General features: G+C 37.3%; 1 long non-coding RNA gene across 1 annotated transcript in view; it reads right to left on the bottom strand.

Annotated features, from left to right (window-relative positions):
• Positions 1-219: 219 nt before the first annotated feature.
• The window catches only part of LOC112629255, a 75,801-nt gene continuing 49,934 nt past the window's right edge, over positions 220-26,086 (bottom strand). The window contains exons 4-6 of the long non-coding RNA XR_003120557.1: positions 8,957-9,276; positions 5,296-5,439; positions 220-1,171 (exon numbers count right to left, since the gene is read on the bottom strand). This is a non-coding gene — a long non-coding RNA (uncharacterized LOC112629255). The remainder of the gene's footprint in view (positions 1,172-5,295; positions 5,440-8,956; positions 9,277-26,086) is intronic.

Raw genomic sequence — 26,086 nt, 5'->3', positions numbered from 1 at the left:
ACGTCATTCTGCCTCAGCCTCCCGAGTAGCTGGGACTACAGGCGCCTGCCACCACGCCCGGCTAACTTTTTTTCTTGTTTTTTGTGTTTTTAGTAGAGACAGGGTTTCAGCATGTTAGCCAGGATGGTCTCCATCTCCTGACCTCGTGATCTGCCCACCTTGGCCTCCCAAAGTGCTGGGATTACAGGTGTGAGCCACCGCGCCTGGTCCACTTAAATGTTTTTAAAGTCAGGAAGAAAATGTGTTGCTTTTGATAGGTAGGTAGATGGATTGACAGATGATAAGTGAGAGATTGACAGATGATAAGTGATAGATGAATAGATGATAGATGATAGAGATAGATGGATGGATGGACAGGTAGATAGATTAATTGATAGGGATACACAGATGATAGCTGATAGATGAATAGATGATAGATACATGATAGATATAGACAGATATATGATAGATACATGATAGATATAGATAGATAGATAGATAGATAGATAGATAGATAGATAGATAGATTGATTGACAGGGATAGACAGATAGATTGATAGATTGATTGATTGATAGATTGACGGGATAGATAGACAGGAAACCGCATAGTTAAAACAAATGAGATGTCCTTCCTCTCAACTATTTAGCTATCACAATAAACTCCATAATATAGGAGGATCCTCATTTTACAGTGTGGGAAAAGTCAGGTAGAGGGGTGTCAATGCCTGGGGCTGTAAGGATCCAGGAAGTCAATGTCTGAGCCCCTTTGCATTATGTCTCCTGTCTGTGATATAGCTGGAAAAGGCTGGAAGGGCTGAGAAGAAATCCCTCCTCTCCCATCCCTTATGGCCAGAGAGCTTTGTCACTCTCAGAAGACACTTAACAGCAGACTCATATTTCTCATTTAACCCCTGTACAGATTTAACCATGGCTACCCAGGATCGTAACATGAATTTGTTGAAAGTTCAGAATGTTCTCAGCATATGATACAGCAACTCTGCAGGGAGATTTTAGTTCATTTTGTGGCACTTCTGCTGCTCTAACAAGATATACAATAGCACTGAACTACTCATCGGATGATTTCCAGGAACAAAGCACTTTGCAGATCTATTAGGAAGACACAGGGTCAATGCCTAATGCTTCTTCTGCACTCCAGGATTTGAACCTTGCAGTTTTCCATTCTGGCCAGGCTCTAAGGGAAAGAATAAGGCTTTTAGTTTGGGAAATAAGTACGAAGAAACAGTTATAAAATTTCATAATGGGAGATAGTGTTTCTCCTATTAGGCCCCCAAAACTTTTACCACTGAACATCACTCTTGGCTTCGAACAGCAAGACTGAAATAATTATTTGGTGCTTCTTTTTTAAAGTTAAAGATTCAACCAAGAAAAAAAAAAAAAAGTTGCGGAACAGAAGGAAACCCTCCAATAATTTACACTGTGTAATACTAATGTCTCCCTAGGAAAAAAGAAGCAAAAGTTTGAGTTAATTGTATTAGTTTGGTATGTCTGAATAGTTAGGTAAATCTAAAAAATGATCATACTGCTGAAGAATTTTTGTTTCTTAGTTTTTCTACCTGTGCCTGCCCCACCCCAATGAGACCCTGGGACCTTATGCATGCCTAAAGTAATAGAGAAAGGGGAGTCTAATATGCAATTCTGGAGGATTTGTGTGTGCAACAATAAAGAATTAGTATTATATCTGATTTCTTTTTTTTGAGATGGAATCTTGCTCTGTTGCCCAGGCTGGATCTCAGCGGCACGATCTCAGCTCACTGTAACCTCTGCCTCTTGGGTTCAAGCAATTCTCCTGCTTCGGCTTCCTGAGTAGCTGGGATTACACGCACGTGCCACCATGCCTGGCAAATTTTTGTATTTTTTAGCAGAGACAGGGTTTCACCATGTTGGTTAGGCTGGTCTCAAACTCCTGACCTTGTGGTCTGCCCACCTCAGCCTCCCAAAGTGTTGGGATTACAGGAGTGAGCCACTGCGCTTGGCCTGTATTTGATTTTTTATGAGTAGGATAGCACATTATCAAGAAGCTGAAAATACCACAAATTTGACTCTGACACTCCTACTAGTCTTAAATTATCAAGTTAAACATCAGACAGAGAAAAATATTACCATCCATTTATAAAAGAGTTTCGGAGATGTCTAATATTCTACGAGTTGTATGGAGGTGGGCACCAGGAGGAAGTTTTCACATATAAATGGATTATGCACTTATCCAATTCACGTTTTGATTAGTAAATCTTTCTATAGTAACTGAGGTCTTCTGTCGTATCAATGGGGCTTCAAATTCATTGTCCACCTCAGGTTGTAGCACCATGAGGAACTTTCCCAGGGATTCTAGTAAGTTCTGTGATTATATCATGAAAATCTATAAATATAGCCCATATATCCTTGACTCTAGTTTTTTTAAAAAAAAAAGAGGAGGAGCTACCATTATCTATGATTTTATCTAAATCCTCTGGAATATTTATGTGTTCATTATCTTGTACCATTACTATAGTCCCTAGGGTTCAAAAACGTGCACTTGGTTATAAATGATTAAACTAATATGGTACGTTCTATAATTTAGGATTTCATTTAATTCTCACAATAACTCTGTGTGGTAAGTACTATTATTGCTTTTTTTAAACAGATAAATCTGAGGCATTGACAAGATAAGTAAATTTAATCAAAGCTAGTTGATGCTAGAATTATGGTGTGAATTCAGAAATTATTATTTTAATAGCCTGCATGCTTAATCACTACACTATGTTTCAGAGATAGTCATTCTCTACTGTTTTATAAGATTTACAGAAAGGTTGTACACTGATCCTATATATCATCATGAAAAAATCTTTACTGTAAATAATTAAAACTAATTCAAGAATTGGTTCCACCACTAAATGTATTAATTTTTAGGCATAAATCTATCATGTTTTTGAAAAAATCCATATACATAATATAATAATTATTACCATATGATTGTATTTAGAAGTGAAATAACTGTTAATTATAATATTTTATTTAAAAATTAAAATAAATTTTAATTTATTTCTAAGGAACGCTGTAGGAGAGACTTTATGCTAGTTTGACCTTCCTTGGGCTTTAAATTTCAGTCGAACTTTAAATAGAGCAAATTTAAATATAACTCTGTCTCTGACTTACAGATACAGAAAAAGAAAGGAGTCATTGGATATAGCAACTTTGTTGATAAAGATGTTGCTATATCAATAAAAAAGACTGTCTTTGTCTCCAGGCCTCACCTTTGCTTGTTACACAATGATATCCTACCGCTGGCCGGAATGATAAAAACCAGAAATGCTATGTCTGTGGTTCAACAGCTCCTAAAGCTGTTTACTTGAAGTAACAATACTTTCCACTGTGCATTGTGAGTGAAGAACTGAAATGAATGTACTACCATTGCATTTAATTGGAAGATTTAGTCAGGCAGGCAAGAAAATCCCCTAACCAGAATAGCGACATGTGGGCTAGTAGTGTTCTAGCCACTAGTAATTGCTTAATGGTACAGAGAATCCCGGTGAAAAGCCCATGAGATATTCTTACTATTAGTGTAAACTGAATTCAAAGCTTTGGTTTGCTTGCTTGGGTATTATGTGCACTTATGAGATTAGATTAATAATAGCCCAAACGGGTTCTGTTATGGCAAGTACAATCTTAATGTCTCATGGCTTTAACCATATTATTTCAGCAAGTCCTAGGTCTTAAATGAACCTCATTATTACAATCTAAGTGACTTTGAATGAATTCAATCTCATAACAGAAAAACGTCTAAACCTCCCCTTCCATGTCTCCCATTTTTCTATGGTTCTATAACCCTACCCCCATATTCAGAACTTTGAGGGATCTTGTAAAGTATACTTCACTGTAAAGACCTTGGCTCACTCAATTTTCAGTATGTTCACAGCTCTCTTCATTCATGTAGACTCTTTTCTATCTTTGTCCACAGGTATTGACTTGTGTTAAGCCCAGTCATCTTTCTCTGGATGGAGATTAGAAGTCTGCTGGCAGGCATCTGGGATGTCAGACCTTGGCTCTCTAGTTGCTTCAACTACAACGGTCATATTTATTTACCTTGGATGCTGAAAATGGTTAAGAGACTCACCTGCCTCTTATATCAAATTGTAACTCAACTTACCTGAATAATTGGTGACTTTGTGTTTGTCATTAAATGCTTTCTTAACTTCTCTTACCCTTCTCATTTATCCCTATTTGTTAAGATCATCTTATAAAGATTTGCAGCCCTAACACTTAGCAGTCCCATTAGATCTTTTCCTTCATTCCCTGTGCTTTAGGACCAATCCAGCCAATCACAGGTCCCACCTAGTGCTCGTTCACATCTCTCACTGCCCTTTTATGCCTATGGTGTTCACTTCACTTCAAGCCCATGCCACTGTATGTCTATTTAACTGCTCATTTCTGGAATGGCCTGCAAACTCATCTCCTTTCTCCTTGTTGTGCATGGTTGCCAGTCCAAAGTGTCTTAAGACAAACAAACAAACAAACAAAAATCCAACTAATGATTTAATACATTCAGGTTTCAGAGCACGTTCTTACACTATTTTTATAATGCAGGTTTTTCCCACCTGAATGTGTATTCAGGAGATTCAGAATGTCCCAAGTGGAGGAGGCTTGTTTGGGAAGCCAAAGGTAGTGTATGGACGGTAACTGGGGGCCTGTGAGTGTATTGCCTCTTCCAGTTCCACCATATGGCCACCTCCATCTCATAATTTCCCTTCTCAGAAAAGGTACAACTTCATTAGGATGGCAATATATACATAAGGTGTCATTAAAGAGCCTATGTAAGTCACAGCTAAAAATATGTATGGGAAAAAATAAAGTTCAAAATGATTGTCCAACAACCACGAACTGTTCAAATAAGTTATATTGTATCACTGAATCATATATGTTATGCTTTCAAAGATAATTGATTGCCATAAAGAAATGCTTATGATACAATGTCTCGAGAAAGATATAATTGTAGTAGTTATATTAGTTCTGAGCCTTCATTGAATGCTTAGCTGTTTACCTAATTTCCTTTTTTAAATGTTCACTGCAAAAGCAAGATACAAAACTGTTCAAATTGGGAATTTTTTGACTTGTCTGCATTTTTTCTAAGTTTAGTAAATGAGCACTATATTAGTTTATTAGTCAGAAAATATTATTTCAAAAAGCTAAATATTAATTCAAGCCTAAACACGATGAGGCATTTCATTTATATCTTGTCACAGAAATCTTGTAAGTGCCCTTAAAGGATCATTAAACACACCCTTTTATAATCGTTTGTATACTTCACTGGAATATATATACCCCTCACTAAAATGTAAGTTTCTTGGGGGAAGAGCCATGTTTATGTTTTAATACACTGCTCGACACAATGGGCCTTCACAGAATGTCCATAGACACAAATTATCTGTGCTCATCCTGATAGGAAAAGCCTGTTTTCTAAATTTTCTACAATCACATAGGGAGCAAGAAAAAAACTATTTTAAAAGTGATTTTGATTGTTTCTAGTGAAAAATATCAAGAGGAAAACAGTCAAATAAGCAAAATGTGCCCAGAAGCTGAGCCCTCTTATTAACAATGTGGATATTAATTTACAATATGAAACAATACATGTGCATAACTTAAAAACTCAGAATATCCAAAGTAAAAAGTAACATCCTTTTTTTATAACAACCCCCACCAGACTTTAACTGCAACTAGCATACATAATTTCTTATGATTTATTCCAGAGGACCTAAACATTCATGAATATATTAGATTATGCAAAACACATGGAGATATACATAGATTTGTTTATATTATTTATAATAGTAGAAATAAATATATATGAAAAATTTGTATCTATATGAAAAATGTGTGTACATATCTAAATATATATATACTTAATGAAAAATATTATGTACACATCAGAAAACAATCCTGTTGCGCTTGATTTTTTTTAATTTAACATATCAGCAATCTTTCTTTTCAGAAAAGTGTATCATTGTGCACTTTATTTTTTTATTTAATGTATCTAGCAATCTTTCTATTCAGCGGACTGTATTATAATATAACACCCCTTTATTGGCAGATACTTTGGTTATTGCCAAAATTATTTTTAATGCTTTTGTAAAATATATATATACAATTAATATATGTGTGTCTTAGATACATAAAGTTGATATGTATATAATACATATAATACATATTTAAATTATATATGAAAGTTAAATATATGTATATGTATGTATATGCATAACTGTGTATTTCTGTTTGTGTAACTTATAGCACTCCTAGTAGAGGACTCTTTTTAAATATGGAAATGCATTAGTAAATTGCCACTCAGAAAGTTTATAGAAAGTGGCAGCCTGGCTCCACCCACTTCAGCACTGGGGAGAAACCAACCTTAGCATTCGTTTCATCAGAGAGATAAAAAATGGTAACCTGCTGTTATTTTAATTTGCAATTTAAAAAATTCTGAGTAAAACTGAGAATTGAAATATATTTATTGGCCATTTGTATTTACTTCTTTGTAAATTGCTAGTTTTCTATCTTTTTTATTGATTTGTTTGAGCTTTTATTAGTTAAAATAATAGACCTTTGTGAAAAGATGAATTATTTTTTCCCTGGATTGACTCTCCTTAGACTTCTAAACATGACGGTGTGTACTTGTTATCCATAATATTTTTAGTCACATATATCTAGCATTTTCTAGTATGTGAATTTTGTGTTTATTAGGAAGATCTACTCATCCCCAGATGATTAAAAACAATTCATTATTTTTTTTCTAAATGGTTTATAGTTTGGTTGATTGATCCGGATTTTTGTTTTATTTTGTTTTGCTATATAATTAGTCACTTTCCCCTCTCCCCTCCTGTATCCCCTTCTAAGAGCCACACTTGAGTGATGAATTTTCGGTAGCCTGAGAATTTGCTGCAACCTCAGTGGTTACAACGAGTATCTGCCCTTTCCTCTTGTTAAATGTCTATTTTCAAGATTGGTTTCTCAGGGACCTACTTGACTCTAGTAGGCGGTACAGTGTGGGCCCCTGGAAACTTTGTACCAGCGATAGCACTGATTGTTTACTTTCCTCTTCATTTTCACTTCTATTAACTCAAGTGGCAAAAGACTTTTGGCTTCTCCCCTGATTGTGCAAAAGGCTGGGAGGAACCGCATGTGGGTCTCTCTACAACTGTATGCCTCTCTGCCCACCTCAGCTGACCCTAAGGCTTTGCGGCACCTCCCCGCTTGGCGCTTCGTGTAATATCTCCCGCCATCTTTACTTAGTGATGTGGATGATTGGAAGCTTCTGGCCACCAGCCCTTTCCACAGTTTGAGTACTGCTGATGTAGTTTTATCATTGCTTGTTTGTTTTAATTATTCTCTTGTAGGGATGTCAGGGGGAGGGAGTGGGAAGCATTTGAGATCTGGCTTTACTCCTCTATCTTAAATAACAGGAAGTTCAAACTATTGTAATCATTTTTAAATCATCCACTGCCATGGGAAAATGGCTAAAATAAATAGCCCACAGCAATCACTTCTATAAAGAAAACTGTGTCTCTTGAGAAAAGATATTAAAATCCAAGAAAAATTTCAAAAAGAAATTTCAATCAATGTTATTAATTGGTCCATATTAACATAGAACTATTTCTTATTCAAATCTTCTTTGGAAGTAACAATCCTCATCAAATTCTTCAAAAAATATCTAAACCTGAGAGTATATAACATTAATTCTTTTTGTTCCTGCTTTCCATCATCGCAGAATCTGGCAGAAACAACATAAAAAAGTTATGAACCAAGAATACTAACATAGCAATGGAATACATGAATTTTTTTTTCCCATGACAATTCAACAGCTGTTCTATGGGGATCAAATACCTCTACCATTAAACAATACAGGAAATTAATAATTTCAAGCACAACTTAGATCACTGCTTTACTTATGAGTTTTCAGGCCCAAATCAGATTTTAAATGTATGTGAGCAGGTTTCAAATAAATGTTAAACAATTGTATTGCTCTAGGAATAATTTGACAACATTACATATGTAAGCATTAACATTTTTGTATTAAAGTCAGATTCAAATGACCATCATTGGAAGTCTATTCTTTACCTGCTTTTCAAAATTCTTGATTTCTCTTCCTATTGAGAACAGTTGCATTTTCACAAAGCTATTTGATTGTGTGTGTGTGTGTGTGTGTTTAACAGATAGATAAATCTGAGTTCAGTGTTTAGTTTCTGACTCTATATCAGCTTCATGTTTCTCACTTATACAAGGCCTGTGGAAGATGCCCTCCAGGACAAATTTTCTTCTGTACCTTCAAAGATGAAAGACGTCTACCAAAGGGATAAAATTTGCCTCAAGCTTTCAAAAATGTGATATCCAAGTTCATTACTTGTGCTCCATTCCAGTCAACTGGAGTCAAATCCACATAGCAGAATCACCACCCGAGACCTTGTCTGCCATTTAGAAAATGACTTCCCAAACCACAGAGGGTTAGTTTGGAGCCCACCTCTCCATACATGGATTTGTTTTTCTCTCTGAAGAGTCCAAGCCAGTGATAACCAGGGCAATATCTTGTAGGACACTGATATTTCTGCTGTCAAAAAAAACAAAAACAAAAATGAAAATGGATAACTTTTTTTCCCCCCCAAAACCTCCCATACAAGGTCCCAAACTACCGCCCTGGGCCTATGGGTTCCTCTCAAGCTACCAGATTGCACAATGTACTATCACAGAATGTCATATTAGAGCCCTGTTCCAGTCGCATCCAATAAGTAATCTGGCATGAAGAAAAGTTAACTGAATTAGTGGCCAGTTGGGACACTTTGTGACCTACTCTTTAGGAACCAAGTCCTCTGAACTTTTCCATTCCGCTTTGCCTTCATACTTTAATAGGGACCGAATCTCCATTAACAATTGAACGGCGACAATAAGTGCCATCAGGAAAAGGAAATTCAATTTTCGTGGGGGATGACAGCCTTACCTTTTCGCGCTTAATTGGCCGTATTGTCTCCAAAAGTTAATTGGTTACTTAGTCCAGGTAGTTAGTAAAATGTTTAGCTGCGTCAAAAAGCTCAGGCTCCCACTGTTAATGGGGCATGAAATGGAATGTTTGATACTGCAAATAAAATCAGTGATATTCAAGGATGTTATGGTAGGTAATGCGTTGAAACTGCCATTTAATGGGTCCTGGAAGATTAGGGTAGTGTCAGCCGGAACCGCCCGGTCTCTTTTCTGACATTGTTAGTTGCCTCTTCATTTACTTAACGGCTGTCTGCACTGATTACATAGGCATAAAACTCCCTACAAAAAAACAACAGAGACACGCTCTATTAGCAGTCCAATTAGAACTATTTGCATATTACAGTTCATTTCTGCTTAAGTGAATCCCTAATACAACTTTAGGAAAAAAAAAAAAATTCTATTGTGTCATTTGAAAGAAAGAGAAAAGAAAAGCTTTAAAGGTGATCTCTCCTCCTTTCCTTTTCTTACTTCATTTCTCTCTCTCTCTCTCCCACTCTCTCTCCCTCATTTCAGATATTATCTACTTTGAGTTGAAAAACAGAAAATAACAACTTTGAAGTTGAGACGATGTTGTTGAGATTTGTAAAGACTAGAGCGCTCTTGTGATAATTCAGTCCTTCTGCAAAAATCCAGACCAGTGTCACACATGACTGTTATGATTCACTTAGAGGTGTCTACTTTTGAGACATGTTTACAGTTTGTTTTAGATCCACGTTGCTTTGAATTTTCCAGCAAAGATGTTAATCTGTGTAACAACATCCCAGGCAGGGCAGAGTCCTTTTTGTGGTATCCCTTACCTACACAATTACAGAGAGCAGAAAATGCGGTTCTGTATCTGTCTCTGTGCCCCTAAAGGTTCTGACTATGTACACCTGGGGGATTGTCAACTGCACATAATATCAACACACGTGAAATCAATTCCCTTTCACACAGGTAAGGATGGTGACAAGTAGGGTTAAAAGCAAAACTGGAGACTTCACTTTACCAGACATTTCTCTGATTTTCCAAATCTTAGTCCTTAGAAATGTCATCATTTGATGGCTACTTATAAAGGCATTAGGGACACTTTATTTGCATTATTATTAATATTAATAATGATGATTATATAGCAATCAGAGGGTTTTTATTGAAGTTGGAAAGGAATCTTTCTCTAGCATAGGCCCTGATAAATACTACTGAATTAAAAGCAGCACGCTTTCTTAAACTGGTGCTTGAAGTATGTAGAGAGTGTTTTAAGATAGCAAGCACAGTTTACAACGAATGTTTTCAAGATGCTCCATGGACATTCACATAATTCCCCAATCTCACTTAGTCCTGTGAGTTTATGGGAGACTGGGAGAGTATAGGAATAATTATTAAATGGGAAAAGAGAGTGTTGGAAAGGAGAAATGGCTCAACTGCACTGAGTCTCTGGTAGGTAATGCAGGTGACAGGAAGAGGACGATGATGGCCCACTGGGCACCACTGAGAGTTTCAGTGAATGGTCAGGCAGGAGGGTAGCCTGGACTGTAGGGGAATGAGGATGCCAGTGTAGGAAGTTTCAAAGCACTTGGCGTCTCATGGCAGTCACTACGGTTGACTGCAATGGTTATACTGATGGAATGATGGTTTTTCAATCTAATGTTGAACATTTTATTTGGGATGCACATACAACTCCTTCAATTTAAAAAAAAAAATACAGAAAGCGCAAGACTGGAAATCACCCTCCAAAACATCTGGACTGGACAGCAGAAGAGTAAGAAGCGTGAGAGGGAAGGGAGTTTGTTATTTTGGGGATTATCGTGATGTCAGCAATTCATGTTGCTGGCAAGTTTCCCTTTAGACAAAGTCCTGGCTTCCACCCCGAGCTTACAGCCACGCCCTCGAATTTTCTCAGGCCTGGGACCAACAAAGACCCCTATGTCTGACGAATGTTCCTCTTGCCCTGAATGGACTCTAATATGAGATATGCCAATGGGGATGCATTACAGCCATTTGATTGGTCCTGGGAGTAGTTACCTAGAAGAGCCATGCAACACCTTTGATGTTCACACACTTACACTAATACCCACAAAGTTTTTCCAACACTCACATCACCCACTTACCTTTTGTCCGGCAAACCTAATTTCACAGGTCAGCCCCCCTCCACAATTCTCTGAATTTGCAAGTCACTGGAGGAGTTCAGGTGTTGACCATGACACATGGGAGTAGAGAGATGGAGATTATTAAAAGTGACAAATAAACTATTCAAGAAATATGAACAATTCCTAACTGGCCCTTTTTCTTGTTCATCTCTAAGCCACCATTTTAAGTGTAACAAGTACACAATTGTAAGGAAAAAGCAGAGAGGAAAGACAGCAACAACAATAGCAGCCACCCAACCCCAAAGCAGTGTAAACAAACCAAACAAAAAAGCCTATCAGAGGGGAAGGCAAAATCCTCGATCTGTCATTTTCAATTCTTTTCACCACAGGAGCAGAGGCACAGTGTGAAACGTGCTGGCTCTGGTATTGTTTGGTCGCCCCGGTGGGTCCTCTGTGCCCTGCCTCCTGCTTTCATCCAGCTCTCATTAACACTACCACCAGATGAGCACCGTCAGAGGCAGAGGCGGACACGCCGGCCCATTGCCTGGGTGCAGCGGCCCTGCCAAGGGTGGCAAGGCAGTGAGTGCCAGGGAGAGTGAGCCAGACAACTTCAAGACACATACTTTTGCCCCTGAAAGCAGTCGTTGCACCCCGCCAGGAAAACAGCTCTCTGGAAAAGCACTGCCTGCTAGTAAAATGGACTAAATCAGTAAACAGTGATTAAGGCTCTGGCTCTGCGACTGTTGTCGCCACCTCAGACACATGCTTCTCCTCCCTACACACACGCACACACAGAAAAAAAAAAAAAAAAGAAAAAGAAACACCAAGCAATAGAGCCAAACTTGAGATCCAGAGGGAGTTGGCTGAAGAGTTAAGGAGAAAGAACAATTCATGTTCCTTGAAGGGGAGATGCTGTTTTCCTGAAAAATGAAATGAATATTTCTGGATATTCATTTCTCTCAGTTTTTTTTTTGGACTTGCATTGAGAATTGGCTTTCTAAATAAAACATCAAGCAATGAATGTAGGCAGTAGGTTGTTCAATTTAACATCTATTCCTTATTTGTCTGATTCAGCAATGTGCAGAACATAATCTAAACCCTCCAATAGGTGGGATAAACAGAAGCAGCATAACATGTCTTGATGTGTGCTGTTTAGTAGAAACATGTCACGTCATCAGATTGCTTTCTTGAGTTAGAAGAATAAATCCTACATACACAAGTATACATATATATGTACCCTTTGATCTTCCTATGTATAGATATAGACAGATGTCATATGTAAATACAATTACATAATTTCATGCTTTTAATTTTTTTATATAATGCTACAACCATAATAATTTAAAATATGTTGTAGCTTTCACCATGAAAATGTGTTTACATGCAGCGTAGGCATTGTGCCTGTGCTTCGAACCCAGCAGAGAAGGTTGACTGGAACTCTAGTATACAGGAGTATAATTCAAAAAGACCCTGACAACTTGGAGAAATGGTCAGAAACAAGCAGAATGAGGTCTTCTGAGTGCAGGGTCACACAACAGACAAGGAAAAAGACCAATGAACTCCACAAATGGGGATCTAGGGCTGGCAGCAACTCCCAGGCTGACTGTGAATCAGAAGTATAGACTGTGTGAACTAGCGGACTCCTGAGCAGCCACTGCACCCTGTCAGGCCCCGACACGAAACTGCATGTAGCCTTAGCCCACCCAACTCGATCCTGGTTCAAAATGGAATGATTCAAAGTGAATGAAGAGGAGTCCAAGCAGGACATTTTAATCAAAAGGAAAAAAGGCCAACCCTCAAAGACTTAATGTCCACACATATATAGATGATAGTCCTCAAAGGAACTTGCCAAATATTGTATGGATTATTTCTCAAACACCTTTAAAAACAGCAGCTAGTAAAAATCCACTCAATTTATCGTTGGAGAAACTCAAAGTCTGTGCCCCCACCAAATCTCCTGGTGAAATGTAATCCCCTGTGTTGGAGGTGGGGCCTGAGGGAAATGTTTGGATCATGGGGGCGGATCTCTCATGAATGGCTTAAGGAGCCAGCCTCTTGATGAGGAGTGAGTTCACGGGAGATCTGGTCGTTTAAAAGTGTGTGATATCTACCCCCTTCACTCATGCTCCTGGTCTGGCCATGTGAGATGACTGTTCCTCCTTTCGAAACCCTCCTGCCATGGCTGTAAGTTTCCTGAGGCTTCACCAGAGACCAAGTGGATGCCAGAGCCATGCTTCCTGTATAACCTGGAGAACTGTGAGCCAATTAAATATCTTTCCTTTATAAATTACGCAGCTTCAGGTATTTCTTTATAGCAATGAAGAATGGCCTAACACAGGGGCATAGGGCATCTTCACCAAGTGTAGTCCCTGCAGCAATGCCGATCAGTGTTCATAGATGACACTGCGTGTTGGAAACAAGACACGGCAAAGGGAAGAGGAAATAAAGACTTGAGGAAAAGCCCAAGATGAAGAAGAAAGAGAAAAGGAAGAGTGTAAGTGCAGTTATGGGTATACAACCATGTGGGCAGTAGAGGTAGAAATTAATCCATGGACCCTGATTTTTTTTTTCAAATGCAGAATGTAATAACAACAGTAGAAATGACAGTAATAAATAATATTCACAGAGGTATCAAAATCTTTGTTGGCCATTAAGAATCTCTACTTTGGTCAACTCCAACACAGGGGATTAGATCTCAACAGGAGATTTGGTGGGGACATAGATTTTGACAGTTTCTCCAATGATAAATTGAGTTGCTTTTCACTAGCTGCTGTTTTTAGGAAACTGAGCCCTATAAAGGTGTTTAACTTATTTTATTTGCCAGCCCACTATCTCCAGGGATTTTGACTAGCATTTAATTGTTTCCCTCTTAACAACACATGTATTAAGGAAATTCTGTAAACGTAGGCAAATCATTAACCCATTATAAAGTTTATTATTTCTCAGTCTAAATTGTGTTTGCATTTGTTTATGGGAGTTGTGGTAAGAGCATTCAAAGTTATTGAAGTGTCTTGAGGTAGTGATTCTGGTTAATGTTTGACAGTGATCATCGTGGTGAGCCTTTGTGTGAGTGTGTCTGTGAAGGAGTGGCTACTTAACTTGCAGGGCCCAGTGAAAAATTAAAATGTGGGACTTCGACAAGGACCCAGACATCCCCTACCCAAGGACTGAACTCTAACACAGGGAGAGCAGCCAACCCTCACTCCCAATAGATTGCAACTTCCCTTTCAGGATGTGCTAGGTATCTGAATTGGTACCTGCCAATTGGCATTCTGAATGTACCCTAATGCTGCAGGAGCTGGGCGGGGCTGTTATCCACCTTCCCCTACCCCAAGACAGCACAGCACACACCTATCCTGACCTTCCCCAAGCCTGCACCTAGGACTTGCAGGTGGCCAAAGACTATACTGAATAGAAACTTGCTCTAATTGCATGTCCATGAAACCCACTGTGTGTGCCTCAAAAATAACAATAACCTTTCTAGGGAATTTTTAAAAATATTTTCACATTTAATTAATATAAACATGCAAGATTGTCCCAAACAAATGCTATTTTGAAAGTTATCCCCCTTATGAGACCATGAACAATTTCCAACAACACGGAATAATTCACAGCTGCCCTTCTCATTTTTATTTGTTTATTTATTGTTTTTTAGAAATGTGGTCTCACTATGTTGACCAACCTGGAATGCTGTGGCTATTCACGGACACAATCATAGAACTTACAGCCTCAAAAATCTTGTGCTCAATTGATCATCCTGCCTCAGCCTCCCTAGTAGCTGGTGCTACTGTGCCAAGGTAATTCATGGCTCTCTTTTTGTCCAAATCTGGGAACCAGTTTATAGTCTCATCACTGAGAGTCATCACTTTCCCTTACATCCAATTATAGTATCGATTGATCTATCTGTTTTTTTTGTTGTTGTTGTTATTTTTTTATTTTATTTATTTATTTATTTTTTTGAGCCGGAGTCTCACTCTGTCACCCAGGCTGGAGTACAGTGGTGCAATCTTGGCTCCCTGCAAACTCTACCTCCAGGGTTCACGCCATTCTCCTGCTCAGCCTCCTGAGTAGCTGGGATTACAGGCGCCTGCCACTACGTCTGGCTAATTTTTTGTATTTTTAGTAGAGACCGGGTTTCACTGTGTTAACCAGGATGATCTTGATCTCCTGACCTTGTGATCCGCCTGCCTCCGCCTCCCGAAGTGCTGGGATTATAGGCATGAGCCACCGCACCCAGATGCTATCTGTTATTTTATATATTATATTATATAGTATTAGATATATACAAATAAGCACATATGTGTGTATATTTTTTCCAGTAAGAGAAATAAATTTATGTCAATGCTAAGTTCTAATTTCCAACAAACTCCCTTTCAAGGAAGTGGCATTTTCATTAGTCTTTATATTCATAGACAAACCCAATACACAGCTATTATTAGGGAAAATGTGTCCCGTTATGAATCTGTTTGAGAAATGACAAATAATGTTGAAACTATCCTAAGGTGGTAATTTGATGGAATAAAATAGTTTCAAACACCTCTTTACTCCCATTTAATTTCACCTTTACTCATGGGTAATCACTGATGTAATTCATTGTTCATAAGCTTTTCTAAAAATTGAGGAATCATTTTGCTATGAGACGTTCACTTGGAGATCTAGAAAGTCATCTCAAATTTAGAGCAGACTTCTTTCATAATTATCTTTACACTAATTTTGTTTACAGCCAAGCAGGATCACGTCAGTCCTACAAATTGTCAGTGGAATTGAATTTCAGGCAACTCTTGCTTTTTTGCCAGCCTTCCTCCTCTCTCATCAGATGGGTACGATCAGAAGTGGGGGTTGGGGCCATTCTTTAAACTCTGACATATAATTTGCGTGGGTCTCCAATCCTAGTAAAAGCATGGTATTGGCTATGTAGAAATAGTTTTAAAAAAGGTTCCTTCCAGTGATTGCTACCCTAATCCCCTTCTATATAAGAATTGGAGCTGCCACTGCTCTTCAACCCCAGGAAAATACTTCTGGTGTTAAGAGAGTCAAAGTCACCTATACAGAGTTTAAAGGACACCAAGCCACTTACTAAGCTTTCTAATTCCCCTTTCACCATCTCCCTCAAATATCAGACATCAGTCTGTGAACTGTGATTATCCCTTCCCTAAACTCCTCCTTACCCTAAAAATCAATCTTACACACCTGCCAAGGTGATGGCCATTTAAATTAGCCTATCTGATCACCAAAATTAAACCAATCTAGGTTCCTCCTTTGCATTAAGAAGTCAGCTTCAAAAAAAATACCTGATCACTGTCAATGTCATTAAGTAGGCAGCATGTTATAGTGGAAAGGGCATGGACATTAAAGTGATTCAAATTTTGATTCGGCTTTTATTAGCTTTGTGAACTCAGAGAAGTAGCTTCATCTCCCAGAGCCTCAGCGTCTTTAACCAAACGTAGACATGATCACCATAAACAGGACAACCTATGTGTCCCTGTCTTGTAGATAACAAGGTTACTTATAAGTTTGATTATTACTTATTGATGTATATGTAACATAAAATGAAATAATCTTTTCATTTTTTGTGTGTAATCAAGATCTTAAGGAACTGGGGAAGAAGGCATATATATACATATGTGTGTATATATACGTATATATATGTACATACATACATATATATGTATATGCAAGCTTTATATATATATACACATATACACATAAAAGCTTTCTATGTGTGTGTGTATATATGTATATACATATGTGTGTGTGTATATATGTGTGTGTGTATGTATATACATATGTGTGTGTGTATATATGTGTGTGTGTGTGTGTGTATGTTTGTGTGTATATATATCTCTCCAGGCTGGCATTTAGTGGTGTGATCTTGGCTCACTGCAACATGCACCTCTAGGGTTCAAGTGATTCTCCTGCCTCAGCCTCCCGAGTAGTTGGGATTACAGGTGCCCACCACCATGCCTGGCTAATTTTTGTATTTTTAATAGAGATGGAGTTTCACCACGTTGGCCAGGCTGGTCTCGAACTCCCGACCTCAAGTGATCCTCCCACTTTGGCCTCACAAAGTGCTGGAATTACAGGCATGAGCCACCACGCCCAGCCAAATATATTACATTTTCATAACTTTAATGTATAAAAGGCAATTCACAGAAAGAGAAAGGCAAGTTTCAAGTGGGATTCTCGGTTTAAGTTGTGGATACTTGAGATGTAATCCAAAGGTATCTTACAGCTTAGGGAAGACAGAGAGTAAATGAACATGGAAATCGGAAAGAAAAATTGGCTTACCTTTCAATTGGTCTAGCACTACTTTCATTCTTACTCCCAGATTCTCCCAGTACACAGATTGTTACAGGGGGACACGTTGTTCCTTAATGTGCAAAGTTAGTGCTTGTTTGCACACAATGAATTAGCTCCAAAAGGGAAAAGTGACCAGAAACTATTTCATTTTCTCTATGCATCTCTGTTAATAAAAGGGTGTAATTCCTCAGAGAAAACACTGGTGAAAGAGAGTTCTGCTGGTGTGTTTGTGGCCCGCAATCAGGATAACAATTGGAAACTGTAGCAGATAGTCTTAGAGTGAAATGCAAATCAAACACATGAATATACCCACATATATTCCCATACTATTTTCATCATTGATTAACCAGCCACATGACCTTTTCAGTAAGAGAAATAATTGGCAGTTTTAACAGACGAAAAATTGATCCCATTACTCAGGATAGAATTTTCCACCTTTTTCAAAAGAGATGCTTATTAAAGAGGTCAGGTTTTTTTTTTTTCCCCTCAGGGTCATGCATATGTAAGTAAGCATAGCTATTATGTGCCATCTATAAGAATGGACGGGTGAGCCATAAACACAAACATTCACATACAGCCAGGTCTCCAGCGTTCCTGTTCACCAATTACAGTAATGCTGATGACATATCTAGTTTAATGCATATGGCATTAAAGTAGTCCCCCCTTTTCTAGGAAAATCTAATTACACCAAACCCAAGCACTCAATCAAACCTGTTATTCTGTGGCTAAACAGCCTGGCGTTAATGCAATTTGAGGAGATACAGGCCGTGACTAGAGACGTCATGTATTAACAATATCTAATGGGAGCTCCCGTAGGTAAATGAATATGCTAACAAGCAAGATCACTGCTAAATCTAATATCTTTAAGCTGTTTAATTCCAAACAGTCGCTTAATAAATCAATTGACCGGGAGAGCTGATGCCCCTATCAATTATTCAAGAGGGCAAATAAATATTTCAGATGATTTGATAGGAAGGCTGGTGCTGGTCTTATAGAAAGCTTTGCATTTCATTAGCCTCTTGCTAAAAGTTTTATAATGAGCAGAACACAGGTGGCATCCCCACTGCAGAAATGGAAAAGGGGGAAATAAGAGATTGGAGATCAAGACTTCCTTCATCTCTGCATTATTCCATTATCCAAACTTTTCTTTTTTAATGTGAAAATTGGAGTCAAGTCCCCCAAAGAATTATCATTCTCTGCAATCACAAAGGAAATTAAAATGATCAAAAGTATGTCATATTGCAAGAGTCTTAATTGTAATTCCTATTGGAAATGCAATTATCAGATACCAATATCGTGAATATAATTTATGCGTTTCCACATCCAAATAGCCCTTCACCAAATATTTAATATTATCAATTCCATTTTCCAGAAGAAAAAACTGAGTTCCCCTAGTCATTTAGAAAGTGCTGACTAGGTCACCTGTGTTTGAAAGCAGGCACTTTTTTTATTCTTTAGAGACCATTATTCATATTGAAAGCATACATTCCTGTTTAACATGATATCTGTCTTATGAATAATCCACATTTAGGTTGTGATCCTTTGTACCAAGAAATAAAAGAAACGGAAAAGTATTAAAGTGATTGACATCATTTTTCTTAATGTGCGTGTGCATGTTTGTTTGTTTCAAATGGACTTAGTAGAGAAAGATTCAAGAGGAAAAAATGAATGCAACTAAGTCACTTATCCCCAGAATAGTGGACACAAACAGTAACACTATTGCCTCTTGTTTCATACTGTGGAGGTGGCGACCCAGATGCTATTGGAAATGCTTGAAAACTACGGATGCCTTAAATAAGCATTTCCATATTATCTGTGAAAGAAAAGTATTTGTTTTTTTCTTTTTTTTTTTTTTTTTTTGAGACGGAGTCTTGCTCTGTGCCCCAGGCTGGAGTGCAGTGGCGCTATCTCGGCTCACTGCAAGCTCCGCCCCCCCGGGTTCACGCCATTCTCCTGCCTCAGCCTCCCAAGTAGCTGGGACTACAGGCGCCCACCACCTCGCCCGGCTAATTTTCTTGTATTTTTAGTAGAGACGGGGTTTCACCGTGTTAGCCAGGATGGTCTCGATCTCCTGACCTCGTGATCCACCCGTCTCGGCCTCCCAAAGTGCTGGGATTACAGGCTTGAGCCACCGCGCCCGGCCCTGTTTTTTTCTTGAGCTCAGATATTGATCAAACAACAACTTCATCAAATTTTGAGATTGCAGGCTGTGAAACTAAAACAGTGTGTCCTCTCAACAGCATTTTACAGTTTACAAATGTAAAATCTCTCTTAAGTTACTGTAAGCATTATTGTTATGAGAAGTACTGTAGAAGAGAAAAAGAATTTAGATTATCTGAAAAATAAAACTTAATTGTCAGAATGTTTGAATGTAAAAGCAGTTGACGACTATTTTTCTAAATAAAAAGATCCATATAAAAATCAGTGAATGAGTATTTTCTGTGCAGGCAGTTATACTCTACAAAATACTCAATGAGCTATGAAAAAGACATCTCAGCCACAGAAAATCATAATTTAAATGTTAGGTTTGTTCATTTTCAGCTTCATGAATCAGTAGAGTAAATCCTTTATATTATTCTGTAAGTAAAATCTGGTCATGTTTAAAATGAGATTTCGGGACTTCTACTCATCAGAAGTACCTTTTCATGGAGCCATTTAATTAAGTGTTTATTTCTTTAATATTCTCAACCCCACAGAAACCATCAAGAATTTAAACAAGATGACAGATGCAACATATCTGGCAATGTCCTCATCCTCCCCTGCCTCAAATACCTAGTGATTACAGAAATTTTTTTTTGAATTTATTTTACCTGAAAAAAATTCTATTGAATCAGAAATTAAAAAGATTATCTTAAAGACAGAAGGCATGTGAAACTGGACTTAAGAAGGGGACAAGAGCCAGAAATCTATCAGGAGATAACTTTCATGGAGGGTAGAATTATGTCCTGGGGTGCTCCAAAGAGAGAGAGCAGAAAGGGTACCCCATGGAATGACACTTTGAATGCCATATCTGGAGGGTCTAGGCAATGAAGCCCTTTACAACTCTAAACTTTCTGAAGGGATCAGGAAACAGAGTATGGTGATTCCCAGGCTGGAAATAAAACTTTCATACTTAAAAAGTATTTTCTCTTCATTGCTGAGGAAGGCCTCTATAATTAGATGCATAAACTAGCGCATATGACCAAGAAACACACACAGTTGGTCAAAGACAAGAAAGATATCTATCTCCACAACTTTGGGAAACAGAGCAAACAGATCAATATATGAAAATAAGCACAGGTGGCCAGGGGTAGTGGCTCATGCCTGTAGTCCCAACACTTTGGGAGGTTGAAGCCAGTTGATCACCTGAGGTCAGGCATTTGAGAACAGCCGGGGCAACATGGTGAAACCCCGTCTCTACTAAAATGCAAAAATAACCCGGTCATGGTGCCACATGCCTGTAGTCCCAGCTACTCAGGAGAATGAGGCAGGAGAATCACTTGAATTGAGGAGGCGGAGGTTTCAGTGAGCTGAGATCACACCACTGTACTCCAGCCTGGGCGACTGAGTGAGACTCTGTCTTTTAAATAAATAAATATCACAGTTAAAACCCTAAGAGGGATGTAAGAAGCTAGGTAGTCCACCACAAAGGCAATTAAAGAGTTCAGAAATAAAATTATGATTATAAAAATATTAACAATAATACTGATAAAAATAGTAATAAAATTTCAATCCTGTGAATGAATAACACAGGAAGTACAACTGAAAAATGCATTTAGTGAGCTGGAAGACTATCTAACATTTATAGACTCCTGTCTGAATATTCAACAAGAAATTGATCTTACATTCACTCCTGCCAAAGACCAGCTTGAGACAGGAAATATTTCAGAGTGGTGGATGGAGGCACAAATTAGTCATCTCTCCTCCCCTCTAAGAACCCAAAGTTTTATCTTCAGATTAAAGTAAATCATCAAACCACAACTACCAGGACAATAAAATCTTAACTTTTCAAAGCAATGTCTTCTTTGAGTTGAGATTTAACATTATATTCTCAGCCTTCGTAGGAGGGTATTACAAGAAATGGCCTTTTGAAGAATGTTCTGTATTTTCAGAAGATCAGAGTTGAAGACATTTCCCACCATATTGCCTAATGTCCCATAGATGAAGATCTATATGACACTATTGGTGCTAAACATTTAGTACCAGAAAAATAATTTTTCCCCAGGAGATTTCCTTTATATGGTGATATAAAATCTATGTTTCAATGTGTATCCTTTTTGCTTTGTTTTCCAGGAAGCCCCTAGCTAAATATGTTAATTAACTAAATGATTCCAGATATGTTAAACATATATTTGTATATTCTTTATGCTGTTTTAAACCTGTCTTATTTTTTACATTTGACCTTAGGCTTTTATAGAAATAGTCAATTAAAATAAATAAAATCGACATTTTAAGCTGCCTAAAGTTTTTTATAAGCATCCAAGTTTATGTAATAAGTAAATAATAAAACATGAATTGAGTAGGGTCCCACAGTTTATCTAGGAGAATGACCTCTAAGTAACGTTTGGAAACCTAAAGCACATTAGATTGAGTTCTGGCTTACTAAAATCAAAGCAACAGCTTCTAAATTCCAATTACTATCAAAACTAGTCAAATCTTACCCTCAAACTTCACAGCTTTGAAGGCTTTTCCCTCTTTCCTCTAACACATACACCACTTGAACTTCCTTCTCATCTAAAGTAAATGACATCATATCCTCCTTCTCAGAACAGAAAGCTTTACAAAGAAATGTTATCTTTGCCCCATTGCCAATCATACAAACCCACATATATCTTCCATCCCTATTCTTTCAAGAATTGAGTTTGAAAGAATGGGGATCTGGCAGGGGATGTGGAACTAAATTCAATTTTTATTTTATTATATTTTATACTAGCAATGCATAGCAGAAAAGAGAACTTGAACAACACTTTAAACAAATTAGATTTAACAGACAAACATAGAACACTCTACGCAACAAGAGCAGAATACATATTTTTCTCAAGTACACATGGAATAGTCTCCAGTGTAGACCGTATCTTAGGCTACAAAACAAGTTGTAATCAATTTTAAAAGACTGAAATTGTACAACTTTTTAAAATCACTATGGAATGAAACTAAAAATAACAGAAGGAAAACTGGAAAATTCACACATATGTGATAAGAGAGAGAGCATTTGTCTATGATAGCAGGAAGAACAAGGGATGGATAAGGATGAAAATATAGGTAGGTTTATATGATTGGCAGTAGGGAAGAGGAAAGTCATTGAAAGTGAAGTATAGAAGTCTCCAACTATTGTTGTAGAACTATTTCTCCTTACAGTTCGATTAATGTTTGCTTGATAGATTTGGAGCTCTGTTATTTGGTGCCTATATACTTACAATTGGTGTCTTCATATTACCTTATCCTTTTATCAGTATATGATTTTATTTTGTCTCTTAGAATAGTTTTTGACTTAAAATCTATTTTATCCCATAGTATCACCCCCCTCGGCTCTCCTCTGGTTACTATTTTTGTGAAGTGTGTTTTTTCATTCTTTCAATTCTATCCTATTTATTACTTTAGGTCTAAAGAGAGTTGTAGGCAGCATATAGTTGGATAATGGTTTGCTTAATTGTGCTGTTATCCATTTTGCCTATCTCTGCCTTTTGATTGGATAGTTTAACCCATTTATATTTAAGGTAATTCCTGATAAGGGAAGACTTCTGCCTTTTTGTTATTTGCCATCATTTCCTCCATTACTAGCTTATTTTGTGTTCAGTTGAAATTTTGTGTGTGTAATGACATGTTTTGCTTCTCTTCTCATTTTCTTTTGTATATAGACTATAGATAATTCATTTGCAGTTACCCTGGGGATTATATATAACATCTTAAAATTGTTACACTGTCATTTCAATTGATGCCAAATTAACTATTATTGCAAGTAGTAACTCTACAACAACTTTACTCTTTCTGCTCTTTTATGTTTCTGATGTCACAAAGTATATCTTTACACATTATGTGACCAATAAGATTGATTTATAATAATGTATTTGTCTTTTAAATCCTATAGTAAATACAACATAGAGTTTCAAACCAAAATTACTATACTAGTGGCTCTTTTTCTGTTTCTCCATATATTATATTCACATTTATTGGAGATCACTATATGTTCATGAAGCTTTGAGTTACCGTGTAGCCTTTTTAAATTTCAACCTTAAAGACTCCCTTTGGCATTTGTTGTAGGGCAGGTCTAGTAGTAATAAACTCTCACAGCTTTAGCATATTATGGAATATCTTAACTTCTCCCCAAATCTTGAAGGACAGATTTTCTGGATCTGGTGTGTGAAGGAGTCACATATCTCTTGCTGCTTTCAAGATTCTTTATCTTTTACAGGTTTGATTATAATGTATCTCTATGTGGGCTTATGAAGTTTACCTACTTGGAGTTTATTGAAATTGTTAGATCTGTAGATTCATTAATTTTATAAAGTTTGAGAAATATTCAACCATTATTTCTTCAAATAATCTTTTTTGTTCTTTTATTTCTCTCTTCCCCTTCTCAGAATCCCAAAATGCATATGTTGATCAGCTTGTGGGTGTCTTGCAAGTCCATTAAGTGCTGTTCACTTTTCTTTATTTCTTTGTCTTTCTGCTTCTAGGACACAATAATTTTAGTTTTTCTCTTTTCAAACTCACAAGTTCTTTCTCTTCCTGTTCAAATCTGCTATTGTACTTCCATAGTAAATTTTTAAATTACAACTATTGAACTTTTCAGCTCCAGATTTTTTTGTTTCTTTAAAGAAGATGTTCTATCTTTTTGTTGACATTCTCATTTTGTTCATATACCCTTTTTCTCATTTATTTTATTACCCATGTCCATGCCTTCCTTTAACTCTTTGAACATATTTTAGACAATTGTTTTAAACACTTTGTCTAGTAATTTCATGTCTGGACTTCCTAGAAGGTGATTTCTGTTAGTTAATTATGCTCCTTGGAATGGGCCAAGTTTTTTTATTTCTTCGTATATCTTATTTTTTGTTGTTGAAAATTAGAAATTTGACTATTATACTGTGGTAAGTCTGGAAACTAAAATCTCTTTTTCCCCAGGATTTTCCCTGTTTTGTTTGTTTGTTTGTTTTTAATGGTTGAAGGCTATAATGGTCAATTTATTTTGAGAATTTTCCGAATTATTTTTGCAAAGGCTATTCCTTACTGCACGTGATGATGGAAGTCTCTGTTCTTTTGATCTGTGTTCAGCTTATATTTTGATAAAATTGTCTTCAATTTCAGGAGCTCTCCCAGTCTTTGCAAACTGGTTCTGTTCTGTAAGAGCCAACACTTCAATAAAGGCCTATTCTGAGCCTAGAGATCAGTCTGAGGTGGAAGAGTAAGGTTTTCACAGGATTTTTTTGAGCATGCGTGTACCTGAACAGGTTCTTGGCCTTCTAAATGTCCCTGTAAATATGGCTGCTTCTGAATGTCCTAATTCTCCAAAGAGTCTCAGCCTGGTTTCTTCTCTAGAGTTTAGTTGGCCTATTGTATGTTCTACCTATAAACTCTTGGCCCAGGTGCCTGCAGATCTGTCGTCACCTTGCACATTTTATGAGCAGTATCTGCCACTTTTTCACCTGAGTTGTGAATTAGACAAAACAAAGATGAGCATTTTGTGGCAATCCTTCATGCATTTACCAGGCAGGTTGAAACAGATGGGCACAGTAATTTTCAAATAAGGTCTGCTCTGCTTCCTCTAGTTGAAGGGAAGGAACTGGAAACCAGGCAGCTGCTATCTCAAACTGAAGACCACTGTCATGCCCGGGAGAGGCAGGAGGAGAGCAATTTAGAATGCCACAACATTTTTCTATTCTTTTAAGATGGGTTTTTCTTGATTGGGTGTTCACTTATTTGCTATAAACCTTTTATTGTTTTTCAGAGCTCTGAAAATATTGGTTTAGTTTCTGCATTTAAAAAAAATTGTTTTTGAAGAACAAAAGTTTGGCAAGTCTTAGTCTACCATTTTGTTCTTTATATGCATTTTCATATTGCCAAATTGCTGAAAACCTTAGAAATATTGGTGGAATAGCCTAAACATTAAATCAAATAAAACAAAAATAAGTTATAATAGTTTGAAACGGTGTCCAGATTTGAAAATGAAATCAATAGATTTTACTCAGGCTCAACCTAAGCAATTTGAGACTGACAGGCTTCCCTGTTGACGTGCCTACATGTTTTTATTAAAGGGAACATCTATATTTCTGTAATTAAAGGTATTAGGGATAAAACAGACATGAGCAACTAAAGGTACATGAAGTTGATGGGAAGGTAAAGGCTTACTCATTTTTAGTTTTTTAAATGATTTCTAAGACTGTATCCAGCAACTTTTGCTTAGAGATTGTTTTCAGTAAATATTAGAGGCAGATTATGTGAAAGATAGCTGAAAGCTGTCCATTTCAGGAAATCAGGTTTATCTTCAGAAAAGACAAGGTGAACTTAATGCCAGCTGATACTACAGCAGAAGTTAGAGGTAATATCAGTTTGGTGCTGGTTGTCAACTAATGGTGCTGGTTGTCAACATGTCATGGCAATAAGAGAAACTTCCTAGTACATCTGAATACAATAAACAGACAGATAGCTGTTTGATGCCATAGCCCAATCTGATAGTCCTTAAATTATGCTGCAGATCCAATGCTCAATCTCTCCCCACTTCCCCCTGGAATATTTCTCTCTTCTTT

This window comes from Theropithecus gelada, chromosome 7b (genome assembly GCF_003255815.1).
Source record: "Theropithecus gelada isolate Dixy chromosome 7b, Tgel_1.0, whole genome shotgun sequence".
Taxonomy (NCBI): domain Eukaryota; kingdom Metazoa; phylum Chordata; class Mammalia; order Primates; family Cercopithecidae; genus Theropithecus; species Theropithecus gelada.
The sequence above is the reverse complement of the archived record's forward strand: the minus strand, read 5'-3'. Positions and strand labels throughout refer to the sequence as shown.